The sequence below is a fragment of the Mirounga angustirostris genome, unplaced genomic scaffold (assembly GCF_029215605.1).
Source record: "Mirounga angustirostris isolate CCGP_5_RB_7025 unplaced genomic scaffold, mMirAng1.0.hap1 SCAF_1, whole genome shotgun sequence".
Classification (NCBI taxonomy): Eukaryota; Metazoa; Chordata; class Mammalia; order Carnivora; family Phocidae; genus Mirounga; species Mirounga angustirostris.
The window spans coordinates 170,685,301-170,710,805 of record NW_026991709.1 but is presented as its reverse complement, the minus strand read 5'-3'; the positions used below and the strand labels follow the sequence as shown (position 1 = coordinate 170,710,805).

The window sequence follows — 25,505 nt, the reverse complement described above, 5'->3', positions numbered from 1 at the left end:
GCTGTGACCCACTGGTATCTCCATGATAGTTTCAAAATAACATAAAGAGATGAACATTAGTAGCATCAGTATTTATCAGACATCTATGAAGGACATCAAGAAATGCTATAGAGACCAACATAGAAGTTACTGTTATTAAATTTACACTATGTCGTCAAGGAATTCAAAAGATGATTCTGTAATAATGTATCCTTCCAAATTCTCCAAAAGTTCTAAGCTTGGACATCATGAGGAAATGTCACCACATTCTTGCCCGAAGCTGTTCAGTAATGAGGGGTTAATAATTGTCTAGCAGATTCCCCAGTGAAAAGTACCAAAGGTTTCTTTCTCTCCAGCCTGGTTCTAAGCTGGTCACTTGAAGTTGAGATTCAGGTTCATGTGCGGTTTCCAAAAACCCATTTCCACTTCTTGCTCTCAGACACCCCCCACTTTGAATAGACTGCATTCCCAACCTTCCGGTTGTCTGAACACACTTTCACACCTAACAAATCGGAAAGGTGTAATTACAAAGTTTCGGAATTGTTTTTCTGAAGCCTCCCTAAATCAGAAGTGGCTTCACCATTCATTTAAATGTCTGCAAATACTACTTCCCACGACAAGGGCACGAGCCAGTTCCACAGCCACCTAAACATGCAAACACACAGCCCAAGTAATCACCATGAGTGCAGCATTGGTGGAATAGTGGTGAGCAGAGCTGCTTTCCAAGTAATCGCCATGCATTTTAAGAGGAAGGTCAGATTTCATACTGAAACTTGGCTCTCTTGGGTTGATTTTTGCCTGATTCTCAGCCTCCGAGCCCAAGTTTTACGTTGCTCAGATTGGGCCCCATTGTACCTAGCTGGCCCTCCTAACAAGGGCTCTTTTTTTTTTTTTTTTTAATGTCTTTTGCTAAGAAACGACAGTATGCTTTGCCTCCCTGACCCAGCCGCAGCCTGTCGTCCCCCAGACAAAAAGCGGCGGCCCACTGCTCCCTGCAGCGGTCGCGGAGGCGGCGCAGGACGGCAGGGCCACCCGAGACCCGTGGCGCTGCGCCTTTGTTGGGCGGGCTACAGATGGTGCCCCAGCACCGGGCTGAGCCGGGGGCTGGAGGCCGGGAGGGGGAGGCCAGGAAGGGGGTCGGGAGGGAGGGGAGGAGACCGCGAAGCAGCCAATCGGCGCGCAGCCCATCAGCTGACCGCTTTTGCTTACACCAGGTGCACGCCGGCTGCGGGGAGCACAAAGCGGGGCGCACCGAGGGCGCCGGCAGCGAGCCGGGGAGCTAGGCGAGGCCCGTGCGCCAGCGCCCGCAGCGCCCTCCGGCTGGGGAGAGGGGCTGGTGGCGTTAGCCCAGGCGTTGGAATCCGCGCGGTGGCATCCCTAGTTGCCCCGGGTGCCTTCCTCAGGACCTGGCCGCTCTCTGCCTCGCCCTCTGCACGCCACTTCTCCAACCCTCCTTCCCAATCCTGCCTGCCTCTGCCCCGACCCCCGAGAGTCGGATTGAACCCAGGCCCGCGCAGCAGCTGTTGCTCGTGTCGTTGCCTCTCCTCCTGTCTTGGTGCTCTGCTGGGAACCCCCCAAGGAGCCAGAGCGCGCTGCGGGCTGGCAGGGAGGCTCCGCTCAGCCGGTCGTCCTCCTCCTGCTGCCGCCGCGGGTCCGTGCGCACCCCACACCCCCGCCAGCCGGGCCTCGGGGTAAGTGCGCTCGCCTAGCCGGGCGGTGGCGGGAGGTTTGGGCGGCAGCTAGGGGAAGTCGAGGCAAACTTGGCGGCGTGGCGGGCCTGAGAGGGTTTGGGGAACCGCGGGATAAGATTGCGGGCCTACGGGGAACGAGGGGGCGCGGCTCACGGAGCTGGGGAAAATGACCAAGTCGGGGAAACGGAATCTAGTAACCCTCTCCCTACCCTCTCACCACCCCGCTCCCAAAAAACCCTCCACAGTGGTGCGGTACAGCGACAGTTCGGAATGAAGGCCAGACAGAAATGGGCAAAAGGCAGTGACAGGAGGCAAGCCCGCTGAATTTCAGGGATCAAAGCGGGGGAGGGTGGTGCCCGGGGATCCAAAGGAAGGAGGGGCTGCTGGGATGTGAACGGGTAAGGCAGCCGGGGCCGGAGAAGAGCGGGTAAAGGGGTCTGGGGAGTTGGAAAGAGAACCAAGAGATGGGAAAGGAAGGTGGCAGGTAGTGGGAAGAGATAAGAGGAAGGATGTCTTGGCGGTGGCCTTGTTGATAAAGGGGCAAGGGACGCAATTCACAAAGCATTGAGTGTAATGAAGTCAGAGCATTCGGAAGAATCTACTCAACTGTCAGGCAGTGTAAATGGGGAAAAGACCTCACCCTACACGTTTTGAGTCCAGGAGTAGCAGCCTCAGGAGGCTTGTCAGGGAAGCCTCCGTCCGCTCCAGGAACTGAGCCGGTGCTGAGTTCCCGGCTCGGCCGGGGTCGGAGCAAGGAAAGTTTGCCAGCGAGTGTCGTTCGTGCTACGTGTAGAGGGGTGTGGGCAGCCCCCGACTCGGCGTTTCTCGGGGCCCTGTCAAGACCGCTTCCCGCGGCAGGAGCCCCCTGCCTTGGCAGGCTGGGGTGCTGTAGAAAGATCCAACCACGGGAGCGGAGCCACGCACCCAGGACTGGTGGAAAACCCGTCCCGGGACCCTTGCGAAGGAGTCGAGGTAGATACGCGGAGTGGGAGACTCGGCGGTGGTACCTATTCTGGGAGAGGGGAATCTTGTCTGTTGGGTTCACCGCTGTAGCCCCAGGGACCAGTGCAGTGCCTGGCAGTGAATAAATGAATGAATGAATGAATGAGGGGGTGTGAATAGTTTTGAGGCATTTGAACTACACAGGCAAAGGTCAAGAGTCCAAGAAAATGGATCCTTCCCTAAATCTTATGTCACCATTAGCATGTTCATTTCCAGACCTACATAATAAAGGAAAAGCCAGATTAAGTGAGGGAACAGGTATTGCTGATTTGGGCTTTTGCTTGTAGGATTTTCTGAAAGACAGTATGTTGTTCTGTTTCGCAGTATGCTTTGCCGCCAGGGTCTAAATAATATAATATATGCTCATTACTTTCTTTTTAAGAGCTAGGACTAGAGATGTTGAAAGTTCAGGAAGACACTTTGATCAGTATAAGTCTAGAGTAAAAGTGGTGTTGTTGGCTCCTTGGCCATGTGTGTCCCAAAGTCTCTGATTTGCATGCAAATGTGAGCGAATCCTGGCAGATGTCTGGCCTCATCCATTCACATGAAGGAATTTGAAAAGACAAGGAGTCTTTAGTTAACAATAGACCTTAAGAAAATGGAATAATGGCGCAGTGTGAGTTTTTCTGTTTAGGAATTCCATGGCTTGCTGACACCTTTATTCAAGAGCCAAATTCTCTGAGTGCTATTGTGTTGAAAGCTCAAAGTACTACTTGCTCTTTACCTGGCTGAATATTTTTGTGCAACATTCAAGCTGGATGTTCTGAGCTGGCTAGTGAGGAAAATGTTTATATGAAGCAGGCAGTAACTTTAATCCATTTCTAGTGGTTTGAGGTGATTACTGAATTGACCTTTTAACTTTTAGAGTTTCTTTTCTTTGTCTTTTAGTAATTTTACCCCCTTCTCACCTTTTCTCTCCATCCTCAGAGATAGACAAATGGGGAAAATAGTTGTAGTTGACTGACGTGAAGAATGTTTACTATTAGATCAAAATTATTTTAGTTGTTAAGGCAAACTTGTAGAACTGAAGGTGATTAAACCATCATGTTCCTAGTCACCTGAGGGGTTTTCAGGTCACAGGACCAAACAATGAATGGGAGGCAGTCATGCATTGGACCCCAACCTAGGGAAATTTCTGCCTTGTCTAACATTAGCTAATAGACCACTGTGCAGCTCACCTCCTGGAGTAGTGTGACCACCAAACAAAAGGCCGGTGGTGTGGGCTGCACGTAAGCCCTGGGATTATACCTACTGACAAGCCAGCCCCCTTGGCCTCTTCTTTTGTCAGTCTGAAACACTGTTGAAGGGAAAAAGAACCTATTCACTAAACAGTGCTTGCCCCTGTATTCTATATACTCACTGAAAGGGATGGTAAAATACCACTCCCCCCCACCCAAAAGACAACATTGTTTTGAGGGCTTGGTGTTTGCAGGGGAGGGGTGCACAACAGATGTTAGTCTGCTATTTTATGTGTTTCCTTTAAGTTATTTTTGCTGGTTCAGTGACTTTTACACATAAGGCAGTATTTTCCCAGGAGGGGAGAGATGAATTGAGTCAAATTTCAGTAAGAAAATGTTATAGCCAAGATTATGTTTGTGTCTTAAAGCTATCAAGAAGTCAGAAAGTAACAAATCATTATAATAATAGTGACTGAAGCCTGAGATTCTGTCCTCATTATGGACTTGAGGGTTAACTATAAAATAGTTGACTTTTCTAAACTAGGATATAAACGATTTTACTGTTAACTATCTAGGTATTGTTGAAACAAACCAGATAACTTTAAAATGACCACAGCCTCACATTTGCGAGAACTTTGGCTATTATCCTGCCTATGTGAAATCTTTATTCTGCAATTCTAATAAAAGGGAAGATTAGAGCTCATTCCTTGGTAAATAAAAGTAATAAAGTACTTACTCGTTTAAAAAAATCACTGTGCTAAATAAAATCTTGGACCAGATCTAACTGCAGACTCTGGTCCTGAACGATGATACGCATAGCTCTGGATAGTATCTGGAATTCAAAAAAAGCAAGGGAAAACTCAACCATTGATCTCTCTCCGGTTAGGCCCTGCTAAGGCTAGTTTCTTGACCTGAATTGCTGGAGCAATTACCATATATCCTAAAGCAGTGACACTCATGGGAACAAACTGGTAGGTACTAAAGAAAATCTGCCTCTATAGAGTTACATTGCTACTTTCCAAGCCAGTTGGGTGTGACTATAAATAAACAGAATGGTGGGCTTTTTATGCCACCATAAATAAGCCATACACCATAAATAAAATATAGTAAATTATAGGATCTGCCTGTCACTTTTTACTAGCCTTTCATAATGCTTTCTTAAAATTTATTTTCAGCTACAAAATAATAGTTCTTTGAATGATTCACTTGAACATTAACATAAGGTTGCTTAAATATTATATTTAATTTTTCAAAACTATTATGCTGAATACCTATTTGGGGTTAAGCCAGTCAGGAGATAAAGCAAATTCCATTTTAGAATCATATTTTGGCTTCTGGGAACAATGGAAGTTTCTTTGACACATGAATAGAGCTTTGATTAATATTTTATTCAGGGTGAGAATATAATTATATAGATGAAGTCAGGAAAACATGTATCCACTCTTGTTTTTGGCTTAAAGTATAGAATGGAGACAAAAGTTAAAGCCAATCTGTAAAATTCAATAGTTACTGTCCAAGGGAACCATTCGCTCTACAAATCTTAACTGAAGTTTGTTTTCTAAATTTTTTGTTTTAACATATTACCATCTGCCTACTTTATATAGATATATTACAGGGTATGGCCTCCAAAGCTTAAAACATAGACAAATGCATAATAGTTGACATTGCATTTATAATACATGATAAAATAATATAGTATATATTTCCAGACCTATGGCACCTATAGAACTGTTATGCATATTATTCAATAATTAAAATATATGCTATTTTATGTAACACTTTTTTCAAGAGAAACATTTGGGTTATATATTATTTTATTTTTTACTCTTTGGGTATTTTCAAAAGGTCTAGCAAAGGTAGGATATTATTAGCAATTTTACTCATTATTTGGTTGGTAAGGAAGCTACTATCCACTCCTAGCTGGGTTATCTTAGATGTTTCATAACCCTGCCAGCCCTCAGTTTTCTCATTTGTAACCTGATAGTGTTGAGTGAATAGAGCTGGAAGGACTAACTTACTCAGTGAAACTGCTATAGGGTTTGTGGAAGCCATGCTTCCAAAACCATAACTAACAAATATTTAACTTGGTTGGAACTATTATACTTACTGAAAATCATCCCTGACATGCAAAGAAACTAAGCTTAAACTTTCAGTGATGCACAACGAAGTTCCATCAACTCAGACTTGAGAGTCTTCTCGGAAGATGCTGCTGCATCTACTTACAACATGGTTTTGAAAGCTATGGAATGAAACTGCTTTTACAGTGGCTTATTGCCTTCCATTTACGCTCCTTATGGCAAAGGGGTTGGGATGTTATTTGAAAGCTCTGATTAATATAAATGAGTTGTAATTTTCTGACCCAGCCATCCTACCTCACATCTATTATACCACCGGCAGACATGTGGACTCCACAGCTGTCCCCTCATTTGTGTATGAAACAGACACACTGGTGGCATGTTTTGGTTCCCATAGTTACAATAACAATGTACATGTGACATGACATCCATCTACGTGAAAGTTTTTGTATTTTGTAGAATGAGGAGTGAAGGACAACTACGTAAAGTTTGGGGGATACGTAAATTAATGTGCCGTTGTTTTCTGGAGCCACCATTTCAATCATGAGAGGAGAGCTGTCCCTCAGTGGTGTCCAGGAAAGGGCAATTGCAAGACTGACTCACAAAGATTTCCAAGGGAGGCATTTCCCAAAATGCCTAACCTCGATAGGAGGATGCCCATTAAATATTCATTTCAAAATATTTGCTCTTCCTATTTATGACTGCCCTTTGTGAGATAATGTATTAGCATAGTCATTTTCAATTCATACAGGAAGAAAAGACAGCACCAGTATTAGCATCCATCTCACTAAGACCTAGGAGACAAAAAATCAGTTTGCACTATTAAGCAGTAAGCACAAAGAGAGAATCTTCATTTAGGAACACTAAAAAGCTTTGCAAAGAAAGAAAGGTTGCTTAGTTGGTTTCATGCCTATAATTTTCCCCTCTAGAAAAAATGTTAGCATGGCAATAAAGAAGATCATTAACCTGCATTGTTATTTCACAATAGTAATAAGTCTTAATTTGCATCCATAATAATCACTGTAATCAAGTAGGAAGGGAGTACAGGGAGTCAGGAAGGCACAGGCTCATTTCCCAGCTCTGACACTAATGACTGAATGTGTGACCTTCTAGATGTCCTGCAACCCTCCTGGTGCTTCATGTCCCTAACTGAGTTGTTTTAAAAGATGCAGGAATGCTAGATGTTTCTAGCATCACCACTGCGAAGAATTTTATTTCTGCCCTAAATGCCACAATGGGATGGAGAGCTAAAGGTCTGGGGAACATAGCCATGATGCTCTTTTCTGCAAGGTATTTTTTCTGGTTCCTAATACCACAGCTAAGAAAATTTTTTGTTCTTTTAAAAATTTTCTCCCCCTAATGTGACAGTTCCCTATGACTTCACCTGGGCCTTCTTGAGGGAAATAATTTTACGTGGGATACAGAAAGCTGTTTATGATCTTGGAACACTTGTTCACCCAATGAATATATACTGAGCTCCAGCTGTGTGCCAGGCATTATAGGAGGTACTAAAACCAAAAGAAATTAGCTTGATATTTCTGCAGCTTGTACATTAAATCCATCAGAAGCATTTTCTTTCCATCAGTCATGTATTCTACAAATATTTATGGAGTGAAAAAGGCACTCTGCTGGATCAAGCACAGGGGTTTTCAACTGGGGGTGATTTTGCTCCCACCCCGGAGAAATTTGGCAATATTTGGAGACATTTCTGGCAGTTGTCACAAATGAAGGTGGAGGATGCTACTGGCATCTAGTGGGTAGAAGCCAGGGATGCTGATAAATATCCTACAATGCATATGATAGTTCCCCCACAACAAAGAATTATTTGGTCCAGTGTTAATAGTATCAAGGTTTTGAGAAACCCTGCTCTAAAAGACATTGGCTCTGCCCTCACGGAGTTAAAGCCCATTGGGGTTACAGAAAGGGAGTGTATTCTGTGTATTCTGATGTCGAAAGTGTGAGCTACAAAAGTATAGAAGCAGGAGCCTTAATTCAGATTTTGGCCATCAGCAAAGTCTTTTAAAAACCTTATGGTTAATTCACAGAATAGGCTTTCACCTGGAACACAAGTGTTGGGCAGGAGACAATTTTAAATCTAGTCTCATTGAACACAAATGAGTGGGATGGTTGCTTACAAGAGGGTAGACCCCTCTAAACTGGTTAGAATTCAGTGTCTTGAGCAAGCAGGAAAGGAAGCTAGAAACAGAATGAAAGTCAGTTGTAAGAAACCTATAACAGTACATGCTGCATTAAGAGAAGATGGGCTTCATTGACAAAGAAAGTGAATAGTGCCTTATATTTTAGAACTTCCCATTTTGCAGAGTTCTTAAATATGTATTTCATTTGACTTGTAACATTCTGAGACACCAAGTATCATTCTTTCTCTCTTTTTTCAATAACTAAGGAACCCAGAGCCATGGACAGGTTCAGTGTGACCTTGGACAAGTCACTTAATAAATTTCTAAGGTTGCGCTGTAAAAGAAGAAGGGTTGCAACTGTTACTTTTCTAGCATAAGGTGAATTTACATAAGGTCATACATCTAGCCTAAGACTGGATCTGGGATGAGACCCGAGGCTCCCTGCTTGCTGATTCCTGGACTGTGTGATAGAACAGGTAATAAGACAGTGACTCAGCACTCTAGCGTTTGGGCTACCAAGGAGAGGGAGGATCTAGGACGTATCAATTAAAATGTATCATGCAGGGAAATTTAAGCTGGGTTTCCCAGACACCTAAGGACTAACCAGACTTTCTCTCTAATATCTTACCTTAAGTTGACCTTAGAAGCTTAAAAAAAAAAAATACTTGTGACAAGCTGGGAAGAAAGGTTCATAGGAGAGTGATGGCTAGATTAAGAAAATGAGCTATCCCAGAACATTGGAAGAACTGAGGGTGTTCTGCCTACAAAAGAAAAGCAATAGTGGCATGGTTTTCTGGTTGTGTTTGGCAGGGGTATTTTAACTTTGTGTGTATGTACACACATACGTGTGCACACACATACACAAACGGGAGACAGATTCCATACTGACAAGTTTATGTTTTTGTTTTCAATAATAAGACTTGTTCATCAAAATGAGTTTTGTAAAAAGCCTTCTCTCAAGGTCTTAAAGATCTAATTTTGCACTTCTCTGTGATGGCGTAATGTTTGCTTGTGAGAAGCAAGACTGAGAAGCTGCATGACCACTCAAGGTTCTTTTCATTTTCACAATTCTCTGATTTCCAAGATCATGATACATAGGACTTCAGCCCATGTCCTGAGAGTTTCCAGAACACTGATGGAATCCATAGTAACTCATCCAGCCATGATAGAACCACTGAAGACACTGGAGTGGCAATTAACTGGATTTCTCTGCTTGTTCTTCCAGCTCATTATGGTTCTATGCAGTGAGGACTACATGTAAGGTTTAAAACCCCCAAAGGACTAGTTAGTTCTACTATGTCCTTTGGGGGCAACCCATCTCTGGAATCCCAGCCAACATCCTCACATACTCGCAAACTCATAATTTCTCACCTGGGAGACCAGGTTAAAAGAAAAAAACAAAAACTTGAGTGTCTTCAAAGTCATCTGAAAGAAAAACACAAAGTATGTGGGCAAATGCTGGTGAGATATTTTTCTCTTCATGCATGAAGGATAGCACTGTCAAAACAGAACCCTAGAAAAGAAGCTTACAAATGGCTTTACCTTCAGGAGGACAATGGAGTGAGAGATTCATTCCATGGAAAAGAGATGCCTTAGTAATTAGGAGGAAAATATTACATAGGGCTCCTGAATTATATCCCCAGAGCCCTGCTATATTACCTAATATAGAGTGCAGTAGCAGTAGGAGAAAGGTAATGATATCTAACATTGTTTGCCTTTCCACTGTGCCAGGAACCATCCCATGCATCTTATATGCATTAATTCATTTAATCCTTGCAAAAACTCTTTAATATGGACACCCACTTTACAGTGCAGGAAACTAAGGCACCAAACAAGGAACTTGTGCAAGGTCATACAACTAGTGTGTACTCAAGAAATGTTTGTCAAATGAATGAATGAATATACATCTGTTTTAGAGGAGAGAGTCTTTTATGTGAGTTCTCAGTTTATAGCAGTCCTGCTTTCTAGGCAGGGCATTTGCAAGAACTGGCTCTGTGACTGTGGATGACAGTTTCAGAGCTCGTAAGTGGCAGAGCAAGGATGTGAACTTGGGTCTATCTGACTCTGAACTTTCACTGTTAAAACACTGGGCTATGTTTCTTCAACTTTAATTGCAGCTATAAAACAAAAGAATTGGACTAGACTAGCTCTTATAGCCCTTCTGGCCCTAAAATTTCTGTAATTCCACTATTAAAGTGAGGTTTATATAAAATAAAACACAATGCATTTTATTTAAATTTTGAAATCTACCTTGGTATTTTTATTTAACCAATCATCATTGAATTAGTCTTTAAATTTATATTGGCATTATTAACAGCATATTTTTTAAAGATTTATTTATTTATTTGAGAGAGAGAGAACGGGGGGAGGGGCAGAGGGAGAGAGTTGCAAGTGGACTCCCTGCTGAGCACAGAGCCCAATGCAGGGGCTCAATACCACTATTCCAAGACCATGACCTGAGCCAAAATCAAGAGTCGAATGCCCAACCAACTGAACCACCCAGGCGCCTCATTAACAGCATATTTTTAAATCATATTTAAGATTAAAAATTTTTTAATGAATAGAAATGCATAAAGATTGCATTCTTCTAACCATACCATCACATTGCATCGTGTTATATCATCATTGTCTAAATTTAGAAGGTTTCTAAAAACTGAAAAGCACCTTTCTGTTACACAGAAAAAAGAAGTAAAATATTAATTTTGAGAAAAGTTAGTATCTTTGATATTTGCAGAATTTAGATTGCTGACTCTTAATGAAAAGTATTGAATGATACAAGAGCTTAAAACTGCTAGCAATATTAAAAACTACTTGAGTTTGCTTCTAAAGATTGTTTTGCTTTAAGGGACCTTTCTGACATGCAAGTGATACATCAGAATAATGTGAGTCACTACCATAGTGTTACAGGATGTATAGCCCAAGGCAGGGCAAAAAGAGTGGATAACTAGACAGGACTCAGAATTGGGAGGAATTAGTTCCAAAACTGCATCTTTGCTGTGTGGTCTGGAGTGATTTCACTGAACCTCAGTATCCTCATCTGTAAAATAGAGTTAATAATAGAACCTGCCTTATAGAATCACTGGACGTGTTCAATGAGATCATGCATTTACAGCCCTTTGCACAGTTCCTGGACCAAGGTAAGTACTTTGTAAATAGGACCAATTAGTAGAAGTCGTATTACATTGGAATCTGACCTTTCTGAATGTATGCTGTCTGCATTCCAAGGATGCTCACTCAGAGGAAAGTGGAGGGATTTTAAGAGACGACAAGATTCAGACTAGATGTTTGTGAAGTCAGTAATTCACATGGTTGTCACCTTTGTGGTGGACCCCAAGAGAAATTTCAATTTGCCCATTCAAGAAATCTTAAGTCAGCTGATGTGCTTTAAAAGAAAAGCCAGACAGATGAATACATTCCAGCCTTTTTTTTTGTTTGTTTCTATGTTATGTTCTGTATCCACTCTCCCTTTTCTCACTCTGGAAGTATTACAGTGCCCCTAAGTTGTAATTCATATAATCACATTTTCTAACCAGAGAACAGATTTGGTTCAGAGCTACCATTCCTCAAACAGGAACTAAATTCAAGACATTGTCAAAACTAGCAGACCCAAAAGCTTCAACACTGAGGGATCCAGTAGTAAAGTTGTTGGAGCCTGTAAAACTCTTAGAACAATGGTTAGCATCTTGTAAGTGCTCAATAAATCATGCTGCTACCATTGTTATTATTGATTCTTGGTATCATCATCTTCATAACATCATTGTTTTGCTGGACCAAACTGCAAGCCTTCTGGTTGGGACCAGATTAGAACCCAGTACAGTGTAACCAAAAGTCCTTTTGGCAGCAGGGTCAATTACAAAGCAAGAGAAGGTCACCAGGCAAGCTAAATCGGGTAACCCTTAAGGAGACTTAGCCTCTACCCTGTTACAGCTAGCAGATTTTCATATACACATGAAGGAGAGCATTGAGAATATGTATTAACTGTCTCATTCTTTGAATTCTTTTGGAGCTGGAAATAATAGTTATTTACAAAGAACTTCATTTTCATTGTCCTGTTTAATCTTCCTAGTCAAAGTTCCCCAATTGACAGGTGAGTGCATTTACAGGTAATTGGAGATATCTATACTCTTAGCTCTTGGGGACAGCTAGTACAACCACCAAGCTAGTCATCTCTGGCAACTCTTGTAGGCCAATAAATAGCATTTTCTAAGTGTGCTGAGAGAAGTACACAGCAACTCTGGGAGGTATTATCCCCACTTTAAAGATGAAAAAACCTGAGACAAGGAATTGGCCCAATATTTTAGAGCTAATAAATATATAGGACCAGGTACTTGCTCTGGTTTTTCTCCAGGCTGAGTTAGTCACAGTGTCCTTGATTTTCCCACATTTGCTTGTTCTCACTTCAAGTATAGGATGTGTTATCTTCATTCAGGATTATGTATTTTCATCTCCTTAATAATACCACCAACACCAGCTCCATGAGGGAAGACTATGACTTACTTAGACTTGGATCCTTGGCACCTAGAAGAACACTTGGCACATGGAATAGGCACTTAGCAAATAGTCAGTGAATGAAAGAGGAAAGGGATTTTCATATCCTATTTCATTTTGTCATACTGCTTTTTCTAAAAATTTTTTACAAAATTATTTCCTATATGGTTTGATAGAAATGAGTATAGATTATAAACCTGTATTATATCAGAGATGTACTGCATTACTATTTTAGAGAGGTTATTACAGAAAGCTGAACTCATGTGGGGATGCTTTTATGATATTAATGCCAAGGAGGTGTTATTAATCAAAAAGTATTCATTAAATGCATGTAGAATATCAAGTGCTATTACAAGGGTGATGTGGGGGATGAAAAAAATGTACATGGTAGTACTTCCATCCCAAATGTGTTTTGAGACTCACTGGGGGGAGAGAATGAATAGAAACAAGACAGAAAATAATTAAGTGATCATCTATGGAAATTCCACAACAAAAAAGAAAGAAAACAGAGCTCAAATGAGATGGGTCTGGGTATGAATCTCAACTCTATTACATGCTAGCTGTGTGATCTTAGCCAAAAGACTCAATTTTTTTGACCCCCAAGCTCTCTTATCTATAGAATGGGGGAATAATATGAACCCACAGGGTTGCTATGAGAATATGTGGGAAAGCACTTGAGACAGTGCTTAGAACATGACCGTTAATTCATTTCAGTCATTTGGCAGATATCAACACCACCACCTCTGTGCAGATCTTTTTCTGTGAGCTGGTGGTACAGTGGCAAGCAAAACAGATGAAATGTGGTCCATTCCCATGTGGGGCTTGCCATCTGATGGGGGTAACAGCACTAATCCAATTACCACACAAGTAAATGTGGAACTATGACTGTGTTAAGTCCAGTGAAAGAGAAGTACACAAGGCCAGAAGAGAATAATTACATGGAGGATTCTAAGAGAAATCCTTCCTAAGGAAGTGACATTTCATCAAAATCTCAAGTTATAAGTGAGCTGCTCAGGCATGGGGAGTACAAGAGAAGACCTTTGCCAGCCAAGCCCTGGCCATTGGAAGGAGCTTGATGGGTTTGAGGAACAGAGAGAAGACCAGTGTGGCTTCATCTCAAACCTTCCTTTGCCCCTTCCTCCAAGGTGTACTTGGAGTTCAGAGAAAACAGAATTGCTAGTTAGTATGAAGTTCCACAAAAGGAGAGTGTGCATTATGCATGGGAGGGATGGGATGTGTTGAATCTAGTCATGGAAGGGGGAAGATGACAGAAGGCTTGAATGTCTGGAGAAACGAATCACATAAGCAAGGTTTCAGGGGCCTTGCTGGTTGGGTGGCAAGCTAGTGCCTGGAATGTTTGGAGTGGCACATGCCAAGCTCCAAGAGCTAAAGGGCACATGAGGAAGAAAATCTCTCCTTCATTTTCTGTGTGACTCTTAGATATAATGTATGTGAAAGTGACACATAAGGTCTAGTAATTTAGTTTACCTTCTTTTATTATTTGCTTTCTATTGCCTATTCCCCCCCTTGTAATACATCTCCCTTTTATTGTAGATGAACCCCTGATTAAGGTACTGGCTAATTGATATAGCACATCACTTGTCTTGCCCACAGACATAATTTTTTTTAGTACTAGTTTGGGGATATCTTTAAAAAATCCCTCTTGCAAGGGGAACCCTCCTACACTGTTGGTGGGAATGCAAGCTGGTGCAGCCACTCTGGAAAACAGTATGGAGGTTCCTCAAAAAGTTGAAAATAGAGCTACCATATGATCCAACAATTGCACTACTGGGTATTTACTCCAAAGATACAAAAGTAGGGATCCAAAAGGGTACGTGCACCCCGATGTTTATAGCAGCAATGTCCACAATAGCTAAACTGTGGAAAGAGCCAAGATGTCCATCGACAGATGAATGGATAAAGAAGAGGTGGTATATATATACAATGGAATATTATGCAGCCATCAAAAGGAATGAGATCTTGCCATTTGCAATGACGTGGATGGAACTGGAGGGTATTATGCTGAGTGAAATAAGTCAAACAGAGGAAGACATGTATCATATGATCTCACTGATATGAGGAATTCTTAATTGCAGGAAACAAACTGAGGGTTGCTGGAGTGGGGGGTGGGGTGGGAGGGATGGGGTGACTGGGTGATAGACACTGGGGAGGGTATGTGCTATGGTGAGCGCTGTGAATTGTGTGAGACTGTTGAATCACAGATCTGTACCTCTGAAACAAATAATGCAATATATGTTAAGAAAAAAAGAAGAAGAAGAAGAAGAATGTAGCGGGAGGGGAAGAATGAAGCGGGGGAAATCGGAGGGGTAGACGAACCATGAGAGATGATGGACTCTGAAAAACAAACTGAGGGTTCTAGAGGGGAGAGGGGTGGGAGGATGGGTTAGCCTGGTGGTGGGTGTTGAGGAGGGCACATTCTGCATGGAGCACTGGGTGTTATGCACAAACAATGAATCATGGAACACTTCATCTAAAACTAATGATGTAATGTATGGGGATTAACATAAGAATAAAAAAATTTTTTTTTAAATTAATTAATTAATTAAAAAATCCCTCTTGCTTGGCATGCAAATGCTTCATGTATGAAATATTATTTTTGTTCATGATCTCCATTATGTAAATTGCACTTAGCCACATCTGGCTGGTGTTAACATAAAAGAGGTGAAGGATGTTGAATGTTCAAGACCCTCGAAGAGATTTAGATGGTAAGTAATTTCATTAGGGCACTAATGACCATAAAACCTAGTTGTTATTGATTTGTCCTCCATGGAGAGATCTACTTATCTGCCTCATCTCAATTATTATGGTTCATAATACAGAGATCATTTCAACACTGAGTTGCTAATGCATGGCCCTATAATAATCTGTTTTAGCTCCATCTTTGTATTGACATATAACTAAATCCAGACACTATCACCAAGTAGTTATCAAAGGAAATGGTGGAGATAATCACTTACTTTTCAGTGAGATGCAAACTTAACCTTCACCTTCTACTGTGTTTTATGGTAGTACATCTCTGGCTCCCCTGAGCTCTTTCATTTTCTCTCTATGCCTCTTGAGATCTTAAGTCTTCTACACTAGACCTTCATGAGAAAAACATCTATAACTTCACTCCCAACTGGCATTAAAATATATTTCCTCTCCATTATAACAATTTGAATATTCCACAATCTAAATTGTGTCCCCTTAAACCTAAAACTCTACAGAAAACTTTTAAGGTGCATCCTAGATAGATAAGATTGTACTGCAATTTATCTAAATTGTATTTTATTTAGAAATAGCCTTTTTATTTAGTCTACCTTTCTAAGAGATAACTTTAATTTTGTTTCAAATGCCTCCTGGCTATTTTCACCCTAAAAATCACATCACCGTAGGGTCAAAGGGATGCAGTGGTTTCTCGGATCCAGAATGAGCTATGGCTGTACAAGAATATACCATAGCCTTCTGCAGAGAAACAAATCCACCATAAACTGGCCCAGCAGGGAGAAAACTGGAGGAAAGTGTGCTCTAATCTTTCTCTTCCCACCCTCTAATCACACAAATGGAAACTCAACCCACTTTCAAAGTGAGCTCTTGCTCTTGCATGCTGCTATCTCGTTTTGGCAACCACTATCATCAAAGTCAAACAGGCTAAACACCTTGATATTATTTTTTTTCTCTTTCCTCCCCCATTTCTACATCTAGTCAAGTGTAATATCTAAGAGTTACCTCTCCACTTGTAAGTTTTCATTGTTTCCTAAATATGACCCTTCTCTGTTCTTATTGCCAAAATCCCAGTTCCATTACCTCTTATTTAGCTTATTGTGAGTGCTTCTTAATGGGTGTCCCTATATCCATCATGTTCCCTCTCCAGTCTGTCTTACACATAGCTGATGGATAAATTTTTCTAAATTATAGAAATGAGCCCATAGCTCCCATTACAAGACATTTAGTGGTCTCCACTTGCTGTGGGATTGTGCTGGATATTTTCTGTACCCTTCCAGAGCCATCCTGCCCTTCTCCACTTTTCTTTGTACTCTGGGCATCAGGCTCAATTGGACTGCATCAGTGGGGTCCTTTGCCGTCTGGCTTCTTGTTGGCTTTTGCTTCTTGCAGCAGTTAGCTCAGGGGTGTTTGGCCATTGTCTGTGAATCTACCTTAACCTTGTCCCTGCCTTGTAAATGGTCCCTTTTTAAAACTTGCTTTAGTCACTCTTTTTGAATGTACCATCTGTTTTCTGCTAGGTCTTGAACAAGGATAATAAATGAAAAAAAAAAAACAAAAACTCCTTAGTGAAGCATTAAAGGCCCTCCATATCTAGGTACCATCCAACCTTTTTTTTTTTTTTTTTTAAGATTTTATTTATTTATTTGTCAGGGGGAAAGAGAGAGAGCACAAGCAGGGGGAGTGGCAGGCAGAGAGAGAGAGGGAGAAGCAGGCTCCCTGCCGAGCAGGGAGCCTGATGCAGGACTAGATCCCAGGACCCTGGGATCATGACCCGAGCCAAAGGCAGACGCTTAATGAACTGAGCCACCCAGGCATTGCCCCATCCAACCTTTCTGTCTTGATTTCCATTCTTAGCTTGGCAGATCTTAAATCCCATTAAAAATGAAATAGTTCCTGCTCCATGTACCTATTCAAGCTCCTCTGTGTGGTGTGCTGGTAAATATTTAACAGCCAGCTCTCCAAAAACATAAAGCCCTCATTTGTAATGTTCACCAGTTTCTGGGGTGTAAATACACCCAGAAGCTACTGACATGATGTTTCTAAACTTGGATTTAGAAAGAAATGCTGACAATTGACTCAGGACACCACTGCTTTGCATACACCTTCCCCTTCACCAAGAATGCCCTGTTTCCTGCCCCATGATCCCCAGGACCTTAAAGAGAACACCTGCTCAGTAAGCCATTCTGATTGATTTCTTTTTTTTTTTTTTTAAGATTTTATTTATTCATTTGAGAGATAGAGATACAGAGAGAGAGAGAGAAAGCATGAGCAGGGAGAGAGGCAGAGGCAGAGGGAGAAGCAGGCTCCTCGCTGAGCCAGGAGCCCGATGTGGGGCTCGATCCCAGGACCCTGGGATCATGACCTGAGCCGAAGGCAGACGCTTAACCATCTGAGCCACCCAGGCGCCCCATTCTGATTGATTTCTATCACTCCTGTGGGCATTTGGAATGGTACTGAATTACCAGCCACATGCTGATGGTAATACTTCTTAACCCAGAATTTTCTCTTGAGTGCTAACATGGGTGCTAGTTAGATTTTGGAGACTTAAAAGCCCTGAAGCAAATAGAAGCTACACATTTTATGCCAAGTTACTGAAGCTTACTACTTAAAGTTGCTTAATTCTCCAAGAAAATGAATCTCATTTGCTGGGCTTGTTTTCAAATATGGTCTTCATTATCCTCATTTAAATATCATTTAAAGTAATAAAACACCATTAAAATATAGTTCCTCTCCATTATAACAATTTGAATATTCCACAATTTAAATTGTGTCCCCTTAAACCTAAAACTCTACAGAAAACTTTTAAGGTGCATGTTAGTCCTAGATAGGTAAGATTGCACTGCAATTTATCTAAATTTTATTTTATTTAAAAATAGCCTTTTTATTTAGTCTACCTTTCTAAGAGATAACTTTAATTTTGTTTCACTAACAAAAATGATTCCTATATTTAAAGTTTAAAAAAAACTGCAATTTTTATTAGGCAACTAGGAGGTAAATAATAAAGATCTTTTAATAGCATTGCATTAATTTATGTCTTAATGGCTATAAATGACAATATGGATATTCAACTAAAATTATTCTTTTTACTTTCAATTTAACAAAACACGTGAGTTAAAGAAAGACTATAGAAAGCACTATGATTTATAATGCCTACTGGCATTTTAATGTTCTCAGCTGTTCCTTTGCACCATTTGATTACACAAAGCCTAAACTGTGTAATTAAGGACCATCCCACTAATGTGCTCTGGTGGATTTATGGTATCCAGGTCATCAAGGATCTGAGCACTCTGAGTATTGGACCATTAGTTTCAAATGCATATTAACGCATTTGACACACTGGCATCGGAAGAACCTATAATAAGAAACAATTTCAAATTCAGGGAGGTAGCTTTCACCTGATTTTCATTTACCAAAACAATTTTAAAACCTGATTACCAGAAATTCTAATTAACTAGAATTTTTTTCCTCTAGAGTGCACTTTTAGGAGAAAAGGGAAAATTGGAAGAAAATAAGTTAATAACCAAGACTTTACATTTGGGAAAATAAGATTTCCAATATGAGTTCATTATCAGGGCTTGAAGAAAAATGTCTTTAAAACACCTAAAGCATAACTATCCTTATCAAAAACAAGAAAGTGGGTATTAAAGATTGAAACTAAAAGCTTTCTAGGAAACCTTCAGCAACCCAGAAAATAAAATTTGCAAATTCCCTTAATCTTCTGGCTAACCCAGGTTTTACTCTACAAGTTAGTTTTCTTGTGTGTACATAAGAGAATGCTGTATGCACTCACAATCTTTCTGGAAATCCAGTAAGACGATCTAAGCAGGTGGTATCACAGAAAAGGCCTGACTTCAGAACACAACAAACTTGAATTTAATCTCAGCTCTTTGACCAATTAGCTGTGAGAATTCTGATAGGTCACTTAATCTCTGAGCCCTGAAGTCATTTATAAAACAAGAATAACCACATCTGCCTCCATTGGGTGCTGTGAGAACGAACATAAAGCACTTTCCATGGCGCGGCCCCTTTTGTTCTGTATCCTCTCTATCCCTGTCCTTTGGCCATTGTGACGCTTCCTTAGAAAGCTACTGCAGCCCCCAGCCTTCAGAGAGGTTTGAACAGGCAGGCACATTTTACTATATTCATTCTCCTGATGATGAAGAAAATCAAGTTCTTTAACTCCTTTATTAGAACAGTCATAAAAACATAACAGAAAAATAACTTGGTTTATTTTAAGGGTTCAGGGGCAGATGGCCTTATTTTGCTTCTTTAAAAGAGATGGCATTCTGTAGAAATACAATGTGCTTGAGGTCTATCAAGTTGAAGGACAAGTACTGTCATTTACCCGAACAGGGCTGTCTTTAACCTTGAGTAGCAGGAGCTTTAATGCTAAATGTATGTACACTTCCATATATCAGTCTCCACATGTTAAAGGAACATTTTAATGTGGAAGGGATATGTTTTTGACATTTTCTGTCTAAAGTTTTAGTCTCCTAATTGGCAAATTCTAAGCAGTCAGACTCTTTAGAGAAATATAGATCTGAGCTAAAAATATAGGCTCCCATCTTAACGACATTGGATACTTCATGTTTTTAACTAAAAATTTTGTTTAAATGTCAGATAGTTAATAAAGATTACTAGTGGATTAAAAAATATAACAAAATAAGTATAGAACTCATTTTGAGCAAAGAAAAATGCAGTAAATAATCTGGAAAGGATGTGAAAATGTTTGTCATTTTCTTGATGAGAAGTTATTTTCACTATTATGAACTAAACTTTAATTTGGTCTGGGAGCAAAAGCAAATCTGATACAGTCTAATGGAATTGCTTTACTTGGTTAGCATCCAAAAATCTATGGTATTGGTATTAGCAGCCTACATATTGGCACTTTCCGGACCAACTATGATAAGTCTGCTATTTCACTGGTCTATCTGAAGTTTTGAATGTATAATCAGGAGCCATTGTAGCAACTGGCTCCTTATGCAACAGTTGTTAATGTGGAATGGTAAAAATCTATGTCTGCAGTGAAAATACTAAGCAATATACTGTGAAGTACTTAAAAAGAAGTGATGAAATTGAGCCTTCTAGGCATATAAGGCTGCCAAACTGAAGATTTTACATTTATTTAACGTTTAATTATGTCAGTAATTGCAAAGCAATTATTTCATATAGACGTATTATGGGAGGAGAATTAAAATAATTTGTAAAAGAATAAAAGTAATTGATTTCATGGTAGTTTTTATATCACTACACTTGCTGATACTAAAAAGGAGCAATAAAAATAGCCCAGTTGGTTCATATTTTGTTCTGTTTAGCCTTCTGTCAGTTTCTCAATTCAATAATGTTAAATTGCTAAATTGCTACTTTATGATTCCAGCGATGCAAATAGCTAATTTCTTATAAAGAAAGAAAAAAAAACCCAAACTTTCTTGATCCTACAAGTGATTTAAACAGAAAAAAACCTGGGTGTTTTTTTTGGTCCTACTTTGCCCGTCACAGAGTTTTCAGTTTTTTAAAAGGGATTTGAAAGACCACAGATTCAAGTGTATCTGGTAAATGACTTTTAAAATACTGGTATATGACTTTTAAAAAGTGTATCTGGCATATGACTTTCAAAATATTGAAGGAAAAATTATTTTGGCATAGAGCTGAGATAGTTCATAAAAAGTGTTAGTCTTGCTTCCTAGGTCCTAGAAGAAGAAGCTGCAAAGATCATTAAGTTTACCACTGCTTTTAAAATTAAGAAATGGGTATCTGACCATCCATAAGATTACAGGCAACAGTAGAAAACATCTCCTTTCATAATCAGTTCTTATGTGTAGTAGGTATGCAGTGGGGAGAAGGAGGGTGAGGAGAGGCAGCATATTAAGTATTTAATAAAATAAGCATTCATATAAAAATAATTAGGAGAGTAGTTGATGCACATAGAGCACTGTATTAATTTCCTAGGACTGCTGCAACAAAATACCAAAAATCGGTTGGCTTAGCAGAAATTTCTTGTTTCACAATTCAAAGATTTTAAATTCCATGTCTCATTCACACCAGCCACATTTCAAGTACTCAGTACTTAGGAGCTACCCAGTCAGGGAGGGCCAACACAGGACACGTCCGTCGTTGCTGAGAGCTAGTGATGACAGCCAGCACAGGTGGCGACTCTCTGCTCTTCTTCCCAAGGGTCCACATATCTACTCACTCATTCCTCCCTTCTGACATGTTATCTGCTTTTACAGAGTCACTTGTACATTTGTCTTCTCTCCCCACAGGATTATAAACTCTTTAAGGGTGGGGTCTGGTCTTTCTGGCCCTGTGACACAGTAAACACCCAATCAGTGTTTAGTTACTCTAATGAAATTAGGCACCAGTTGTTTGGATCTCTTTTGCATTTAGTCTGAGTCTAGATTTCATTGAAGTCTGGAGAAAAGAATGAATCAGAGTAGGTTTTTCCTAAACCACAGGGATTAGGATGTATGGGGAGCAGATATGTGCTAAATGGCAAGGGTTTTTATTTGTTTTTATATCAGCCCAAGTGTAGAAGAGACCCAGCAGGACTGTATTTGCAAGCTTAAAATTATTGTTATATTTGGGTACCTGGAAAGCACATTTTAATTGATTCAGTTATTTACTTATTGAGTGCCCACAAGGTAGATGGCAGGCTAGTGCCTGGCCCTGGATGACTCACTGTGAACAAAACAGAAACAGGGTCCCTGCCCTGTGATACTCATTCTAGTTCTGACAGATTAAAATATTGGCAAGGACTCCCCCTGCCCAGACAGGCTGGGATGGGAGGAGCATGATTGGGCTCTGGCCTCAGATGCCAGCATTCACATAGAACCTCCACCACTCTCCTGGTTCCAAGACCTTGACCGGATTGCTTCATCATAACTGAGTCTCCATTTCATCATTGGTAAAAAGAGGGGGGAAAATGGTTCCCACCTCATGTGGTTGTAAGCACTAAATAAAATAATTTGTGTGAAGTGCTTAGTGCTGTGCATGCTGCATAGTAAGAGCTAAGTGCTATTAGTAAGTACTAACTGCTATTATTCTTATGACTACTACTCAGCCAGGATGACCCTGCAATAAACATTAGATGTAAATAATGGGAAGTGTTTATATGGCTAGAAAATTCCTCATTATTTGGAAAGGATGTTTCCTGTCTTTTTTTTTGTCCTAACAATTTAATTCCCTTTGCTTATGTTTATATTTTGCACCAGGAGTAACTAAGATTGAAATGTGTTGCTAGATGCCCATCTCTTGCTTTACTTTTTGTTTCTTTGGTGCAGGGTTTTATTCGTTTGGGACACTTCTTTCCAAGGCAGTAACAGAAATGCTTTGAGTGTCATTCGACCTCTCTTAGAGATGTATATACTTTTTAACATAGTGGCAAAGGAGAATCCTTTAAAGAGGTTTACCATTAAACTGCAAAATTGAAATTCTAAGTAACTAGCGTGCAAAGATTTAATTAGCATGGTCTCATTAATATAAATGTGTGACTTTTTTCTTCCAAAAATGACATTGCCTTTGAAAACATATACTGGAAATGAGTTGGAAAAGAGGAGCAATTGAACTTTGAAGGCAATCATGTGATACTTGGGGGGGTTGGCAGTTTGAGATTTTTTTGAGCCCTGCCCATTGTTTGTCTGATGGAGGATACCTGCTTTTGTATCTGAATATCATATTAAAATAAAATAAAATGAAAATCTTGGACCTACCAGATTCTCCTGTAAAATTCATTGCAAACCAAACTGCAGAAATATTCCTGTGCCTTTGCTTTAAAACCTTTCTCGTATTCTAGAAATCTCATATCCTAGAAATCTATTATATCATTACCTGAGGGACAGAGGATTTCTCAGTAGTAACCAAGCTATTTGGCAAAGAGATGAACCATCCCTAGGCCTTCACTGTGATTTGTTGAGCTCCAGTCAAAGACTCTACATTGCTTTCAAGAGCTATAAGTGTTCCCAGCCACCTGATCTATACTTCTGATACTTCATTGACAGTCCCATTCATCTATTTCAAAATTGAAGGTTCTTTGGGATGACCATGTGACATTTGGGAGATAGTGTTTAGGGCATGGGCTTTGGAGCCAGGCTATCTCTGAATCCTGCTCTATCACTGTCTAGCTACATGTCTTGGGCAAGTTACTCACTATCTCTATGCATGGTTTCCTCAGTGTGAAAAGGGATAGTCATACTGCTTACCTCCCAGGGATGTTATGAAGGAAAAATAAGGCACCAAATGAGGGTTGGGTTTAAAAGGAAGGTAGGAAGGGAAGGAGGGAGGGGAGGGGAGAGAAAGAACAAAAGGAAGGAAGGAAGGGAAGGATATCTGTTCCAGATAATTTTCAAGAAAACCATTAATTTCCTTGTTGGAAGAGCAAATATTAACTTGTTTTTTTTTAGCACTTGACTCTAATTTTCTAAGTTGAGAACTCCAAAGGAAATTTATGATTGTTGAGACTCTACTCTGTACCAGCTACTTCTCAAACCTTGTTCTCTCATGAGGAAGATCTAGAGCTATCTCCTAACAGATAAGGAAATCAAGACCCAGGGAGGTAGACAATTTATCCAAAGCACCATAGGTAGTGTCAGGATATGGACTTAGCTCTGTCTGCCTCTTGAGACCATGCCTTTTCTTAAAAAAAAAAAAAAAAATACTAAACAGTGTTGTTTTCTTTTTAAAAGCCAGGACCAAATGTTTTGCTCCCAGCCATAAGGAGTGCTGTTTACATGGGTGCATTTAAAAGTAGGAACCTGGAAAAGAATCATCAAATGCCTAAAATTCTGGAGCTGGAGAAGCACTAAGACATCATCTAGGTTTAGCCTAACCTCAACATTTACAAGTAGGGCAGATAGCCTGCATGATCTGAGTTGGCGGCAAAACAAGAGAGGTAAGGACCCGCTAACTGGTGGTCCAGTGCTTCAGTCTCTGTACCACATTACCTCTCAAACCACCTGAAAACCAGACAGGGATTCTGAGCTAGATAGCTTTAGGGCATGGGCCCTATGTCCTTGACTTGCTATCTTATTTGAGATCTTGAACAAGTGACAACTTCTCTGTGAAAAACAGGGATGATATACTTTACACCATACACATGTAGTCATTCACTATAACGGTTAATAATAGTAAGTCTTTTGGGGCGCCTGGGTGGGTCAGATGGTTAAGCGTCTGCCTTCGGCTCAGGTCATGATCCCAGGGTCCTGGGATCGAGCCCCTCATTGGGCTCCCTGCTCCGCAGGAAGCCTGCTTCTCCCTTTCCCACTCCCCCTGCTTGTGTTCCCTCTCTCTCTGTGTCTCCCTCTGTCAAATAAATAAATAAAATCTTAAAAAAAAATAGTAAGTCTTTTATTCAATTAAGTCTGTTATTAAAGTTAGCTATATTCCTAGTATTATATTATTTATAAGGTCTCTTCTATCTTGAATGCCCATTTCCAACTCCTACTAATTGTTCAAATCCACTTTACATTTCCTACATTTGAATTTCTGTGCCCTCACAGAGTTTGCAACACATTATCCATTGTCAAATTAAGAGAAGTTTAATTTATACATTCTAAAAATTAAACTTGTGATTTGGCCATGTTTATGTAGAATAGATCAACTATGATCAATTCACTGCCACATTAAAAAAAAATATCAATGAACATGGTTAAGCTGACCTGACTTAATTTTTTGGAATAAGTTGGCCATCAGGATGATCGACTGAGCTGTCTACCCTATCCCTGATCTACCTAATCAAGGTCAAGATAGTGGTTATTAAATAAGCCATTTTACTCCCTAAACTGAATGATGTTTTCTTAGGCTTCTAATAAAGGGTGATTGATTAATAGAGCACTAGAGGCTAACATCCTTCAAAGAATTTTAGTTCCTGCCCAAGTGATCAAGAATATAAATTTCAACTAACCCTACACTAAGTGAAGCAGTGTGGGGTTCTATAGTGTAAAGGATCATATGTTTGGAGAGTAGGATGGAGTCAAGTTTGGCTTCCAAATATCTAACGTCACCTCCCTGAGGTGTCCTCTATAAAATGAGAAGTTGTTTTAGATGTGCTAGGTGATCTCTGAGGCCTTTTCCAACTTTCACAATTTGTGTTTCTCATACTTCACAGGGAGGTCAGCTTGTTTGCCTTTGATCAGTTGAAGCCAAATGAGAATCTGAAGTAGATGTTATTCCCAAAGGCTCTTCCATAAGCACCTTTCCCACCATGCCAAGCCACTTACTTGGATTTGGATT

General features: G+C 40.3%; 1 protein-coding gene across 1 annotated transcript in view; it reads left to right on the top strand.

Annotated features, from left to right (window-relative positions):
* The first annotated feature begins 1,313 nt into the window (after positions 1 to 1,313).
* Positions 1,314 to 25,505, top strand: part of LRRN1 (leucine rich repeat neuronal 1) — a 38,295-nt gene continuing 14,103 nt past the window's right edge. Inside the window, exon 1 of the mRNA XM_045861941.3 lies at positions 1,314 to 1,670. The gene's annotated coding sequence lies outside the window, so the exon portion shown is untranslated. The remainder of the gene's footprint in view (positions 1,671 to 25,505) is intronic.